The sequence below is a fragment of the Lygodium microphyllum genome, chromosome 19 (assembly GCF_053477565.2).
Source record: "Lygodium microphyllum isolate KBCC chromosome 19, Lygodium_microphyllum_v1.1.10, whole genome shotgun sequence".
Taxonomy (NCBI): domain Eukaryota; kingdom Viridiplantae; phylum Streptophyta; class Polypodiopsida; order Schizaeales; family Lygodiaceae; genus Lygodium; species Lygodium microphyllum.
The window spans coordinates 124,471,362-124,485,281 of NC_141153.1; positions in this window are offsets into that span (position 1 = coordinate 124,471,362).

A 13,920-nucleotide genomic window follows, 5' to 3' on the forward strand; every position below is an offset into this window, starting at 1 on the left:
ACACCAGGCACAACAAATCTTCATACAGCATCATGTAGATCTCCCACGGATTTGATAGAATCAACCATATTCTTAAATATCTTCACAAAATCCATCAATAGAACAAAGAAAGCAAAGGAATACACCATCTTTGAATGGAAATACATCACATAGTATTCATCTTCAATATCTTCATAGTCTTCTCTCTCAATCTCTCATATACAATCACTCTGGTTGAGTAGAATTGGCTATCTCTGACTCTCTCTCTCTTTCTCCATCAATAATACATCATATCCTCACTACAATCTCTCACAATCACTCTCAATAATCCTTCTTAGGTCGTGGATACCCCTCCCAAGAGGTATGTCTAATATGAAGAGTCACCAGAGCCACTACAGTGTCCTTTCATAGCTCACTACTGTCACTTCACTCTAGTCTTCACTTGAGTCTTCAGCAGCTACTTCTTTCAGCTCTTTTGCACTTGTATTCACCTCTTTCCAAGGCTAGAAAACTTTCCCAAGCTACACTCTCATCCATCAAAACACATACAGAAGCATACAGAACAGTCACAGAACAGTACCAGAACAGCTACAGTACATAACAGAACAGAACAGAACAGAGCTCTACAGAAGACCTACAGAAGGTTACAGAAGGTCATCAAAACCACATAACTCATACTCAAACCATTCCATACTCTCACAAACCATTCAATAAGCTTTCTCAATATCTCAATCTTCATCAATCAATACTCCATCCCTCCTTACAGAAGATAATCAGAATAAAACAGACCAAAATAGAACAAAACAGAAGGTATATAGAACCAATCAGAACCTATCAGAACATCACAGAACCACTAATAAACATCATGAACTTCCAAAACACAATCAATATCATCCAAAACACTCTCAAACCACTTCCAAACCAATCAATCATCTCATAAAATCAACCATTCAACTCTCAAAAACAACCAAAATCAGCCAAAAAACAAGTCATTTCAACACACAACATATCCCCACACTTAATAAGGAAGCGTCCTCGCGACCCAAGAAAAAGGGAATACAAGTTCATTTAAAAGCGTAACTTTGATCTTTAATATCTTTTCAAAAAGAATCCATCCACCATGACCCCAACTTATAACCTGTTTCTGATATAAAAATACAAAGAAAGGAAAACCCTTTATACATTAACACTTCTTATCAAACTAAAAATCACAACAAATTTGTAAAGGATATAAGAGTTTTCTTCTTCTTCATCAGCATCAGCTTCAACTCTGCAACCACGAACCCAGCACCACAATTCTCCAAAATGTAGCTCGCACACGAAATCCAATCCAATAGGAAACCACCACGTTCGTTTTACATAAATGAACTCACAACACAAACACGAATACACAACACAACCATCTGAATGACTCCTTCAAAAAGAGAGATTTTCATTAAAAAACATCCACTATACATTGGAAAGGTATCAATGAAGATGACCCCTCTTGAAAGATTGATGTTGTTGGAAACGATCCATAGACAAGGATTCATCTACAAAGGTTTTGGGAGGATTTAAAAAAAAGTGAAGACAGCACATCCTTTTCAACAAGACCAGGTATCTGCTAGGAAAAAAAAGGGCATGAAAATACAAAATATCCAACTGTTGGGAATCAATGCTCACATTGACATTCATGCACAACTTTGGAATAGGCTTGGAATCATTATGAGAGTGCCTATGCATATACGCCAGGTACCAAGCAAAGTGAGCAGTTAATCTCACTGAGGGATCTGCAGACTGTGAATACTGCTGAGCAAAATGAACATAGTTCTGATAAGCTTGACTGGTAGCTGTCCATTCTCCTGGAATTACTGGCCAATTGATCTGAGGTCCTGTAAGGGAATCGTCTGAACTCCATCCCCTTCTTTTGGAAATTTGATTATCAAACCCATCACAGTCACTAACCAACTGAGGTGGTTGAGATATAGAAGCGTTAGGAGAGGGCAATGGAATAAGGAAAAGTGGATGAAGTGAGGGATAGAAAAAATCATAAAAGGAAGAAAATGTTAAAGAAGGAGTTGCAGAAATGTGGAGGGAATCACTAAGGAAGGGTGTTAACTGATAAATAGGAAATGTGGAGGGTACATGAATGGATGGAGAAGGACAGGGTGGAGAAGGGGAAAATACCCTATCCTCAATAAAGGAACAGTATGTAAAAATGGGAATTTGAGGGAAAGATGAAGGTTGGAAAAGAAGGGGTAAAATAATTGTGGAATTAGATTGACAAAGGGAAAGATATATAGCATATCGGTGAGCCACTTTTTGGTAATAGAGGAGGGTAGGAACAGAAGGTCCTAAGAGAGATCGTCTATGATAGGCATCAAAGAAGGTAGCATCAAATGGATTATGTTTTGAAAGATATGCTAAGAGATCCATCCTTAGTTGATTAGTACTCTTGGCAAAGGTAGGAGCTGTGTTTTGTCTTTGATTCAAGACCACAAAATCAATCATGGGATGCCAGGAATTATCATGACAATCATCCACTTTGGAGGAGTAGCTCTGGAACATGTCAGCTATGCGCAACTCCAAATGGTTGACATACAAAACAGCTTGTAATACCACATCCCCCACATACCATGCCATATCCACCTCATCGGGAATTAACAAGTCTCCTCATAGATATATGTATGACATCAACATGGTATCTGGCGTGACAGAATCTTCAAACACCATCCTTACTACCTCTGTCAGCAACTCAGCAGACCAAGCCCCACTCCAGCCATCCTCTGGAAGAGGTAAATCCATCGTGGAAAGATTCATGTAGAAAACCAACTTCTGTAAGTGGTAGTGAACAAAGAAAGAATGGTCTGTGGAACATATTCCTGAAACTGCTCAAATGTAGACCATAACAAGTCCATTCTGGATTGCAATCTTTCCACTTTATCTTGGAATAGAGGACACAAGGTAGCCTGTCTCTGAAGAGCAGCCAAGTCCTGCTGTGAAAGAGAAGGAATCAAGGGAACATTAGGGCTTGGAGGAACAGAGCGGGACTTGGCCAGTTGATCTTGCAACTACTTGATTTGGGAGGCTTGGGATGCCACTGTGTCATTAGCAATCTGTAAAGCTGAAAGTTTGTCATCTAAGATAGCTTGGAACTCCTGCACTTCTGTGGACATCCTCTCCTTCTCCTCTGAAAGGCTAGTAACCTGGGATTGAGCCTCTAGTAACTGGATCTTCAAAGAAGAGAGCTCATCGCTTTGGGTGGCAACCAGTTGGGTTTGCTGTTCCATTTGCTTAAATAAATCTGCTAGGGTATCCTTAGCATATGCTAACTCAGATGTTGCCTTATGCAACTTGTCCTTAGACTCCATGAGTTCTTCATAAAAAGACGCGTACAACTGTTGAACACAGGCTGTCACTGACAATTCAATGGAGCTCTGAATATCTTTACAGAGGAAAGGAATTGCATCTCCTGAGACTAGACTGTTCAGGGAGGGAACTGATATGTTAAAGGATCCTTCTCGATGTGCTCTGAATAGGTTATTACAAGTGAGATACCCAGGGAGTTCACTGCCAGAGGTAGCAGGAATGGACACTGAAGGAAGTACGGAAGGAGCTTTATCCGCTACCCGCTTCAAGCGTTTGCATTGGATGGCCAGGGGAGGCGGAGAATCATCATCCTCTATATCAATGGGTTTGGACTCATCTGAAGGTGGAGGAGGAGGTACTAGATCTGATGGAGGAGGTGGAGGCACAGTCTTCTGTAAACCGGAATAGGTCAAGAAGGCAGACAAATATGATCCATATGTGACATTGGTAACATTACCCCTGGTGACTTTGACGAAATGTTGATCCATTTTAGTGAGGAGGTAAGTGCTCTAATCAATAGCAACTCCTTTCAACACCATCCTGGAAGCTGTAAAAAGCTCTTTGGACAAGTACTGGGATGGCATTTTGGCAGGCATAAACCTGTCCTAGAGAAACTGACAGATCATCTTCCATATGGGATCAGTGATCATAGAAAAGGAAACTCCTGAAGAGTTGATCACCTTCTTAACATCAAGCATTTCCCTTGTCTGCTTTTGCAACAGCTTCAGAATCTCTTCATTAGAGAAAAGCTGACGAGTGGTAACAAAAGATTCACCTTTGGAGGGAAGAGACAGAGCCTTCTCTAAGCCTCGAGGTGCCAAAGTCATAGAAATTCCCTGGACTAGTCCTGTCTTCTTGCTGTAAGAGGCTAGAAACGCATCACATAACGACGGATCCTCTGGAAGCAATGGAAAATAAGTAGCCACAAAAGCAGCAAGTCCCGCCTTCGTGAGAGGCTCAAAAGTAAGTAGGGAAGAGTAATCCCTGTCAAGATTGTGGGAGAGAAGGAAGGAGTCTCGCTTGAAGCTTTCTTGCTTGCACAATGGGGGAAGACACACAAGGGTGGAGGCTGAAAACAGTTTTCCTCTTCTTAGTTGTGTAAGCCAAAAGAACTCAAGTACAAAGAAATAGAAGAACCCTATATATGGGTCTCAAACCAAACTCAACTAACTAAGGCAGCATACTAACTAAGCCACGAACTAGAGTAGATAAGGATAGCTATCATGTAGCTATTATTCATAGGCGGTGTACCAACCGCGTCTGCAACTGACAAGTCGGTGACATAAATACACAACGGTCACCCTGGCGTATCACGAGTGGAGCTCGATATCTCAACACTCCCCCTCGAGCTCAATCCCAATTCCTGCACACCAAGCAGGTCTCTGAACTTGTGCAGCTTCTCTGCACCCAATGCCTTCGTGAATATGTCAGCTACCTGATCCTCTGTGCTGACATAAACTAGATCAATAAGACCTAGTAAAACCCTCTCTTGCACATAGTGATAATGCACCTCAATGTGCTTGTTCTAGCATGATAGACTGGGTTATTTGCCAAGTGTATACTACTCATGTTGTCACAATAAATGACAACTGGTCCATCTGTAGACTGATGCATATCATAAAGTAGCTTATGCAACCAAGCTACCTCACATGCAGCCATTGTTGCACCCCTGTACTCAGCCTCTGTGCTCGACAAGGCAACTGTAGGCTATTTCTTACTGCTCCAAGTGATTGCAGCACTCCCAAAAGAGAACACATATCCACTGGTAGATCGTCTATCAGAAATACTACCAGCCCAATCAGCATCAGTGTATCCATGCAACTGTATCTGAACCCCAGTCTCATAAAATAGTCCATACTGCAATGTGGACTTCACATACCTGAGTATGCGTCTAGCCGCATCCAAATGTGGTTTCCTTGGAGCCTGCATAAACTGACTTACCAATCCAACAGCATAGCTCAAATCTGGCCTGGTAATAGTCATATAAATCAAACTTCCTACTATGCGTCTGTACATAGTAGGGTCTTCTAGAAGCTCACCTGCATCTGTGCTCAGCTTCACATTTTGCTCCAAAGGAACTGAAATAGGCTTACAGCCTGTCATCCCATATTTAGACAGCATGTCCAATCCATACTGCCTCTGCAAGAGCTGTATCCCACTTGGTGATCTAATCACCTCAATGTCCAAGAAATAACGCAACTCTCCCAAATCCTTCATCTCAAACTTCTACTTCAATAGCATTTTCACATGAAGGATATCTTCATCACTGTCACCTGTCATAATCAAATCATCAACATAAATGACAAGTAGCATAATACCTTTCTCTGTTTTTCTCACATAAAGTGAGAAATCTGCCTTGGAAATCTGAAAGCCAATAGTGACAAGATACTGTCCTATCTTGTCAGACCATGCTCTAGGTGATTGCTTCAATCCATACAAGGCTTTCTTCAACCTGCAAACAAACTCAGGATGAACAGCATGCACATAACCTGGTGGCTGCTCCATATAGACCTCTTCTTGCAAATCACCATGCAAGAAGGCATTCTTTACATCCATCTGATGTAAAGACCATCCCTTTGATGCAGCCATAGCAATGACTGCTCTTACAGTTGCCATCCTTGCAACTGGACTGAATGTTTCTTCATAGTCAATGCCATATGTTTGTGCATACCCCTTGACTACTAATCTTGCCTTGTATCTGTTCACAGAACCATCTGCATTGTGCTTCACCTTATAAACCCACTTACAGCCAATTGCATTCTTACCTTTAGGCAAAGGTACTAACTCCCATGTAGCATTTGCTTCCAAGGCATCCATTTCTTCATCCATGGCTTTCTCCCATTTTTCTTTTCCCATGGCTTGCTCAAAAGATGTGGGTTCTGGTTCATGTATCACCTTGACCATATATGCATAGTGAATGGCTGTAAATCCATCATATTTCAGCCTATCCACAGGATACCTAGCTCTCGTAGACCTGCGCAAAGTAGGTTCACTCCCAGGTGCTCTCAAAACATCCCTGGTCTTCCTTACTCCAGGTGTAACAATAGAAGGAATACCCAACTCATCATCAATGCTCTGTTCTGAGCCACTGGATTCACCATCCACATAAGAGTGACCTGCATTCACATAAAACATGGGCTGATCAACCTTCTCTTTTCCTTTTCGTGATACCTGCATACCACTATCTGCATTGCTTTGAGAAGATTCTCATGATCTCAATCTGCCTGTCCACGGTGAAGAATGTAAACCACTGCTAGAGGACGCTCCAGGTCCACTAATATCTTGTGACTGCTGCTGTGAATTCTGTGCAGCATTACCATTTTGTGCATCTACATCATCAATCACATTTACTGGTTTATACCAGCTACTCATCTCATCAAAAACAACATCTCTGCTCACTGTAAACTTACGAGTAGAAGGGTTATAGCATCTATACCCTTTTTGCTGCAGAGAGTAACCAATAAAGATGCACTTCTCAGCTTTTGGATCCAACTTGGATCTCAACTCATCTGGCACATGTACATAGGCAATGCAACCAAAAATTTTCAAATGAGAAATATCTGGTTTCCTACCAGTATACCTCTCCTCTGGAGTCATCCCATGTATTGCTGCAGTGGGAGTCCTGTTCATTATATAGACTGTTGTAGCAACTGCTTCAGTCCAATAAAAATCTGGCAAGTCTTTTTCATTGAGCATGGCACGAGATACCTCTCCAATATGCATGTTTTTCCTTTCTGCAATTCCATTTTGTTGTGGGGTATAACTGCATGAATATTGCTGCTTTATGCCATGCTCCTGCAAGAACTTTGCAAACTCATTTGAGAGGTACTCTCCCCCTCCATCTGACCTTAGGCATTTTATTTGCAGGCCTGTTTCTTTTTCAACCATAGCTTTAAGGGTTTTGAAATGCCCAAAAACTTCACTTTTCTTTTTCATAAAATACACCCAAACTTTTCTGCTATAGTCATCAATAAAAGTGACAAAATAATGACAGCCTCCAAGAGATGCAGCTTTAGTAGTCCACACATCAGAGTGGATTAATTCCAATGGCTTCTCACTCTCTTGAACATGTCTAGGAAATGGTTTCCTTGCCTATTTTCCAAACTGACAGGCTTCACATACCTTATGCATTTCTGCAACCTTGAATTTTGGCAATCTTGCAACAATATTTTGGGCCTGCATTGATTTAAGTCGCTGTACATTAACATGACCAATGCGTTTATGCCAGATATCAATATCTGCAACTACACCGGTCCCATGTGCAAACATTGCTACACTCAATTCAGACATGTCTGCATCCAACGTAAACATTCTGCCCTTCTTCTTTCCTTTTGCTATCAAGCGACCTTTATTTTTCATATCCTCAAGAAAGCATCCATGAGGATTAAATCTGACCTGCAAGCCCTGCTCAACCATTTGACCGACAGAAACCAGATTCTTGGTGATATTCGGGACATGAAATACATCGGACAGGTATTTCTTTTTCCCATCCTGCATAGACAAGGGAATTTTTCCAATCTGCACAATAGGATGTGCAGTATCATCACCAGTCTCCACAAATCCTGGTTTTTCCATTTTCCTCACATCCTCCATCCATTTTGCATGACCTGTAATGTGGTTTGATGCACCTGAGTCAACATACCATACATCATTGCTTTCTTCTGCACTTGTCACAGAATTGTTCATGTGCTACACCATGAACAAATGCTCATTTCTGTCATCACCCTGTCTGCTAGAAGATGCATAATTCCCTTGTTGCAGTTTTCCATTCATGATGTCATTCTGCTTTTTATAGCAGTCTTTAGCCATATGACCCATTTTACCACAGTAGTAGCATTCAACATTACTATTTGCATTCTGACCTCTTTGCCATCCACCACGACCTCTTTGGCTCCCCCTGCCTCTAGAGTTACCACGTCCTCCTCCATAGGACTGGTTTTCTTGAGTTTGCTGCATATTCTGATTTCTGCCACGGCCTCCAAATCGGCCTCCTCTACCTCTGCCTCTACCTCTTCCAGCATTTGAGTAGAAGACAGCTTCTTTTGAAGTTCCTCCTGAAGAAGATGCACCACCATTTCTTTGCTCCTTAGAAATTAGAAGAGCAATCAGCTCCTCAAAATCAGGAAATCTTTCACGAACTGAAATGGATGTCCGAAACTGTGCATAATCCTTTCCTAGACCATTCAAGGTCACATAAACTAAATCATCATCTTCCACTGGCGACCCGATGGAAGCAAGTGCATCTGCAATCTTCTTCACTTTCATGTGGTAGTCATTGATGCTCATATTTTCTCTTTGCACATTATGCAACTCTTGCTTGAGCTGCATTTTCCTGGCTTGCGTATTTGTGCTATACATTTTTGACAAAGTATCCCATGCCTCCTTTGGCGTACTTGCATCCTGAATATGCACAATCATAGAGTTTGAAATGCTGATAGACAACCAGTACATAACTTTCCTTGCTCTCTCATGCCATGTTTTAAATGCCTGCATTTGCTGTTGATTGGGAACATCAGGAAGAACTGGTTCTTCTTCATTTCCTGCAACAAATTCCCAATATCCTTTTCCCATAAGGAATTTCGTCATTCTAAACTTCCATGCTTGGAAGTTGTTCTTGTCAAGCTTTTCAGTGACAATCTGTGAAAGAGAATCAGATGCCATTACAGAACACTGCAAAAAATTCTGTCACTGCAAAAAACACAGCTTCACCCTCACAAGGGAAAATCTGCAAAACTGGCGAAAGTGGTATTTGACCACACAGTCACTTCCTAGTGACGATTTTGCATCAACAGGCAACAGGGATGATTCTGTAACTCCCAATGTCTCTGCGCACAAGCATACGATACAATTTCTACAGTAACTTTTCACCGACCTGTAGAACAGTGACTGTACAGCATAAAACTGGGCCTTTTCCTGAGTGCGTGCAGAAAACTTCCGCCTCCAAAATAGGCCCCGAAATGGCCTCAAATAAAAAAAACAAGGTCCCCAAAGCCCTTTCCCGCAGCATATACTGCCCTCTTGCTTCACTGCGAAGGGCGTCTCAACCTGAGACAATGCACTCCTGCACTTTCCGGCTGTGCTACCTACAGAGATCTGCTCCCAAAACAGAAAATGAAAGCAACACTGCTCCTCTTACCAGAAAACCGCGAGCTTGGCTTGCTTTCTTGAGCTCCTTACCATGAACAAGGCTCTGATACCATATCAAGATTGTGGGAGAGAAGGAAGGAGTCTCACTTGAAGCTTTCTTGCTTGCACAATGGGGGAAGACACACAAGGGTGGAGGCTGAAAACAGTTTTCCTCTTCTTAGTTGTGTAAGCCAAAAGAACTCAAGTACAAAGAAATAGAAGAAGCGTATATATGGGTCTCAAACCAAACTCAACTAACTAAGGTGGCATACTAACTGAGCCACGAACTAGAGTAGATAAGGATAGCTATCATGTAGCTATTATTCATGGGCGGTGTACCAACCACGTCTGCAACTGACAAGTCGGTGACATAAATACACAACGGTCACCCTGGCGTATCACGAGTGGAGCTCGATATCTCAACAATCTCTACTAACTAATGGGACGTACTGGATAGGGAGAGGAGCGTGAGAAGGCACCATTCAGATGGGTACACACACACCATAAACACAGACAATCAAGGAGAATGCATGGAAGGGGTGTGCATGTAATGCAGAAATGTGCACGGAAGAGGCCCCCAAAAGAAGTGAATCCAGTAAAGGAAAAGTAAAGACCACTGACGAAACAACAAAGAGAACACCTTAGTGGGATTGTTGATTTGAAATGAATTTTTAAGGTGTGATTGTGGATGGGAGTGGGGTTATATGTTAGGTGTGTTTGTTTTGGTTTTATAGTGTGTGTTCGTTTATTTGTTTGTTTGTTTTTTTAAAAAAATTGTTATTATTTAGAGTTTGTTTGTGTGTTTTTTTTTGTTTTTTTTTGTTGTGTGTTTTTTTTTGTTAAAGAATAATAATAATAAAAGCAAGAGATATAGCACATGAATATGTGATGAAGGAAAAAAAAATGAAAATTCAGCCATGGAGGAAATATCCACAATTTAGGGTATGAAAATAAGATGGGGATTTGTATGGTTAATTTTTATTTGTTGGTTTTTTTTTTAAAATAGGGATTCCATGTATGAAAATATTTGAAAGTGAAAAATAAATGGAAAATGGTCAAAGGGGGTGAGGGGAAATTTTTTTAGAATTTTTTAGATTTTTATTTTTTTGTGGGTATTTTTTACTAATTTAAAATGATTTTGTGGTTGTTTTTTTTTACTCTTTTTTGTTTAGGTAAATTGGAATAAATTGGAAAATTTACTTAAAATTTGTTTATTATTATTTTACTTAAAATTTGTTTATTATTATTTTATTTTTTTTAAATTATTTTAAATTTTAAGTGTGTTTAATGGAGGTGTGGATTTTTTAAAAAATGATATTCGAGATGCCAAAAAGGAATACCCGGACACACGTGACAACTGCGCGAGGTCTTCTGAAGATTAAAGATATAGGATCTCTGTGAAGAGGAGTAGTCTGCCATTGTTCATGCGAAAGTGTCAAGTCATTTATGTTTCTCTAATGTGCATCATATTCATTGGTCACATTAGAGAGAGAAATGATCATCATTGAGATGGAGATTTGCTAGAATACATCCTAGGATGCATCATGTGATTGCGCATGCTATCCAAATGATTCCCCATGGTTGCTAATCAATAAAATAATCACTACTCAGGTGATCTACATCTTACATACACACTTTGGAAGGTACTTGGAGGTCATGGCATGGTAAGGAGTTGATGGAAGCTTAGTTTGAAGGTTATGTATAGGTACACAGACTTGAAACAGTGAATGTATTTCTGTAAATAATGAATATATAGTATACACTGGATCTTGGTTGAAGCATTGAAGCTATCTAACATGCATTCTTAGCTCCATTGAAGTGTAGATACATCTTGGAAGACATATGTATTGTGTCTTATGCATTTGAGTTGCAATTTCTTGGACAAAAAACTCAGATATGGAAGTATATGACAAGATGAAAACTATCATAAAACTATGGACATCAAGCACTTATTGGCCCTAAAGCATTACATAACATTGGTTTGCTTCTGTCAAATGTATGACATGGCATATGTCTGCCGAATGTCTGGAGGGCTGAGATGAGCATTGAATGCTCATGAAAGCTAAAGTTTGAAGCTTGAAACAAATGCATTGATATTATCTTGCATGGTTACAAACATGGAATGTATTCTATGACATTGTCTATTCAAGACAAAGTATTTATGGTTATCCATATGGTTATGTATTGAGATCTACACTTGATAGCACATGTATGAAGTACTTTGAGGACATTTTGGAGCTCAAATAAACCTTGTTTGAGCTGAATATTAGCTGATTGCAACCTATAAGTAAGGTATTTAACACTTCTACTTGATGTATATGACTTGAATTGTGCCCGCATGATCATGTATGGACTCCTACATGTACTAGTAGATGTTTGAGAGTTTTTGGAGCATGTATGACATGCATACATCTCAATTTTGGCCTTGAAAAAGCTGGTGGTCATTGACAATCTGCAGATTTTAGACTTCATGTTTGGTTGATTGCAGTAAGGTTGCATGATACAGAGTTACAACAACTACATGGTCTATGTGTTGACTGATGTATCTATAGTTTATGCCCCATGTTTCTGGATAGTTTTGAATGTTAATGGGATGAAATACCTTTATTAAAATAGAAAATTAATTAGAGAAAACTTTCATAAATAGTCAAAGATTGAAGTTTGTCAGTTAGACTTGGTGGCTTGTAGGAAGTCATCAGGCATTGACTAGCCATTGTTTGTTACAATATGGCAAATGCAGATAGGACTGACAACATAACCTAGATAGTGGGGAAAAAGCTTGACATCAATAATTATGCCATATGGAAGTTTCACACGGAGAACTTCTTGATAGGTTAACGATATTGGGACTTGGTGACATGTGTTGAAGCTGAACTTGAATCTCGAAGAGGAATCCTACAGCTGATCAAAGACGAGCGCATCGAGCTTGGTTGGAAAAAGCTCATAGGGTGCTACAGTGGTTATCTTTGTGTATCTCAGATGTTATGGTAATGTAGATCATAAATTGCAAGTCACCAGTAGATGCATGGAACATATTAATAAGGTATTATGGTACAACTACTAGTGCTAGGAAGATACTGTTAAAGCAAAAATTCAACAGCATGGAGAGAAAAGGTAGATCTATATAGGATTATATCAAAGAGATTAAGACTATTGCGAATTAGCTAGCATCCATTGGCACACAGGTTGAGGATGAAGACATGGTTGCAGTGACATTAAATGGCTTGGGATCTGAATACAATTCATTTGATACTTCCATCTCTGTGCGGGCTGAAATGTTAGATTTCAATGAGCTAGTTGCATTGCTTATTTATGAGGAAGTCAATGGCTACAAGATCTAGCAATTCCAAGAGCAAGGATGATGTCTTCTATTTGAATCAACATGGTAGAGGTTATGGTTCTGACAAAGGAGGCCAACAAAATGTATCTTATTGCAATAATAACTAGCAAAGTTCAAATGCAAGAGGAGGTGGAAATTTGAAAGGCAGGAGGAGATCTAGCCCTAGAGACAAAGGCTCCTGGCAACAATAACATCCATCTCACAATCCTAATAAGGATGAGGATTGTCACTATTGTGGAAAGTACGGTCATATTGCCAAGGACTACTAAAAGAAGCAGGGCAATCAAAAGGGCAAGCAGCATGGACATTATGCATCGTCCACTCAGACAGTTGATGCTTTTGGGGATAGACTGTTTGCCATGACATATGTGAAAGACATGGCCTGCTGAGAAGTCTTCTGAGGATACTATTTGGTATATTGATTTGGGGGAATTAAATCGTATGACTCCTCATGGTGACTGGTTTATCGACATGGTGCTGAGAGGAATGTCTATGTATGCATGGGGTATGACACGCAGCATAGCATTGAACATAAAGGCAAAGTGCCTTTGGTAATCTATGATGGCAAGAAGAAGAACTTACATGATGTACTGCATGTCCCATCAATTACTAAAAATCTACTGTCTATGGGCCAAATGACTGAGCAGAATTTGCAGGTTCGGTTTAATAAGCATGGTTGCTTCATTGAGGAGTTTGGTAATGGTTCCAAATTGATTGCTCATGGTCATAGGAATGGCAGGATGCTTACTCTTGATGCTAGTTTGCTATATTTGAAATCAACCATGTTTGCCCATGGCTCTGGCACAGTTAGATATTTAAAAATATGGCAAAAAAGAGTTGGACATGTTAAACTTTAGTGGCTGCAAATGATGCAGAAAAATAGCTTGTTACAGGTCTACCCAAGTTTTCTTACATGGATATTTGTCATGTCTGCGATGCTTGTCAATTTGATAAACAGTCAAGGTTTCCATTTGTCAAGCATGTAAGAAATAGTAAGTGATCGTTGCAGTTGGTTCACTCTGATGTATGGGGGACCAGCCCATAATGCATCTATGGGAGGCTTTAGGTATTATGTGACATTCATTGATGACTTCAGTATACTTGGGTTTATATATACTGAAAAGAAA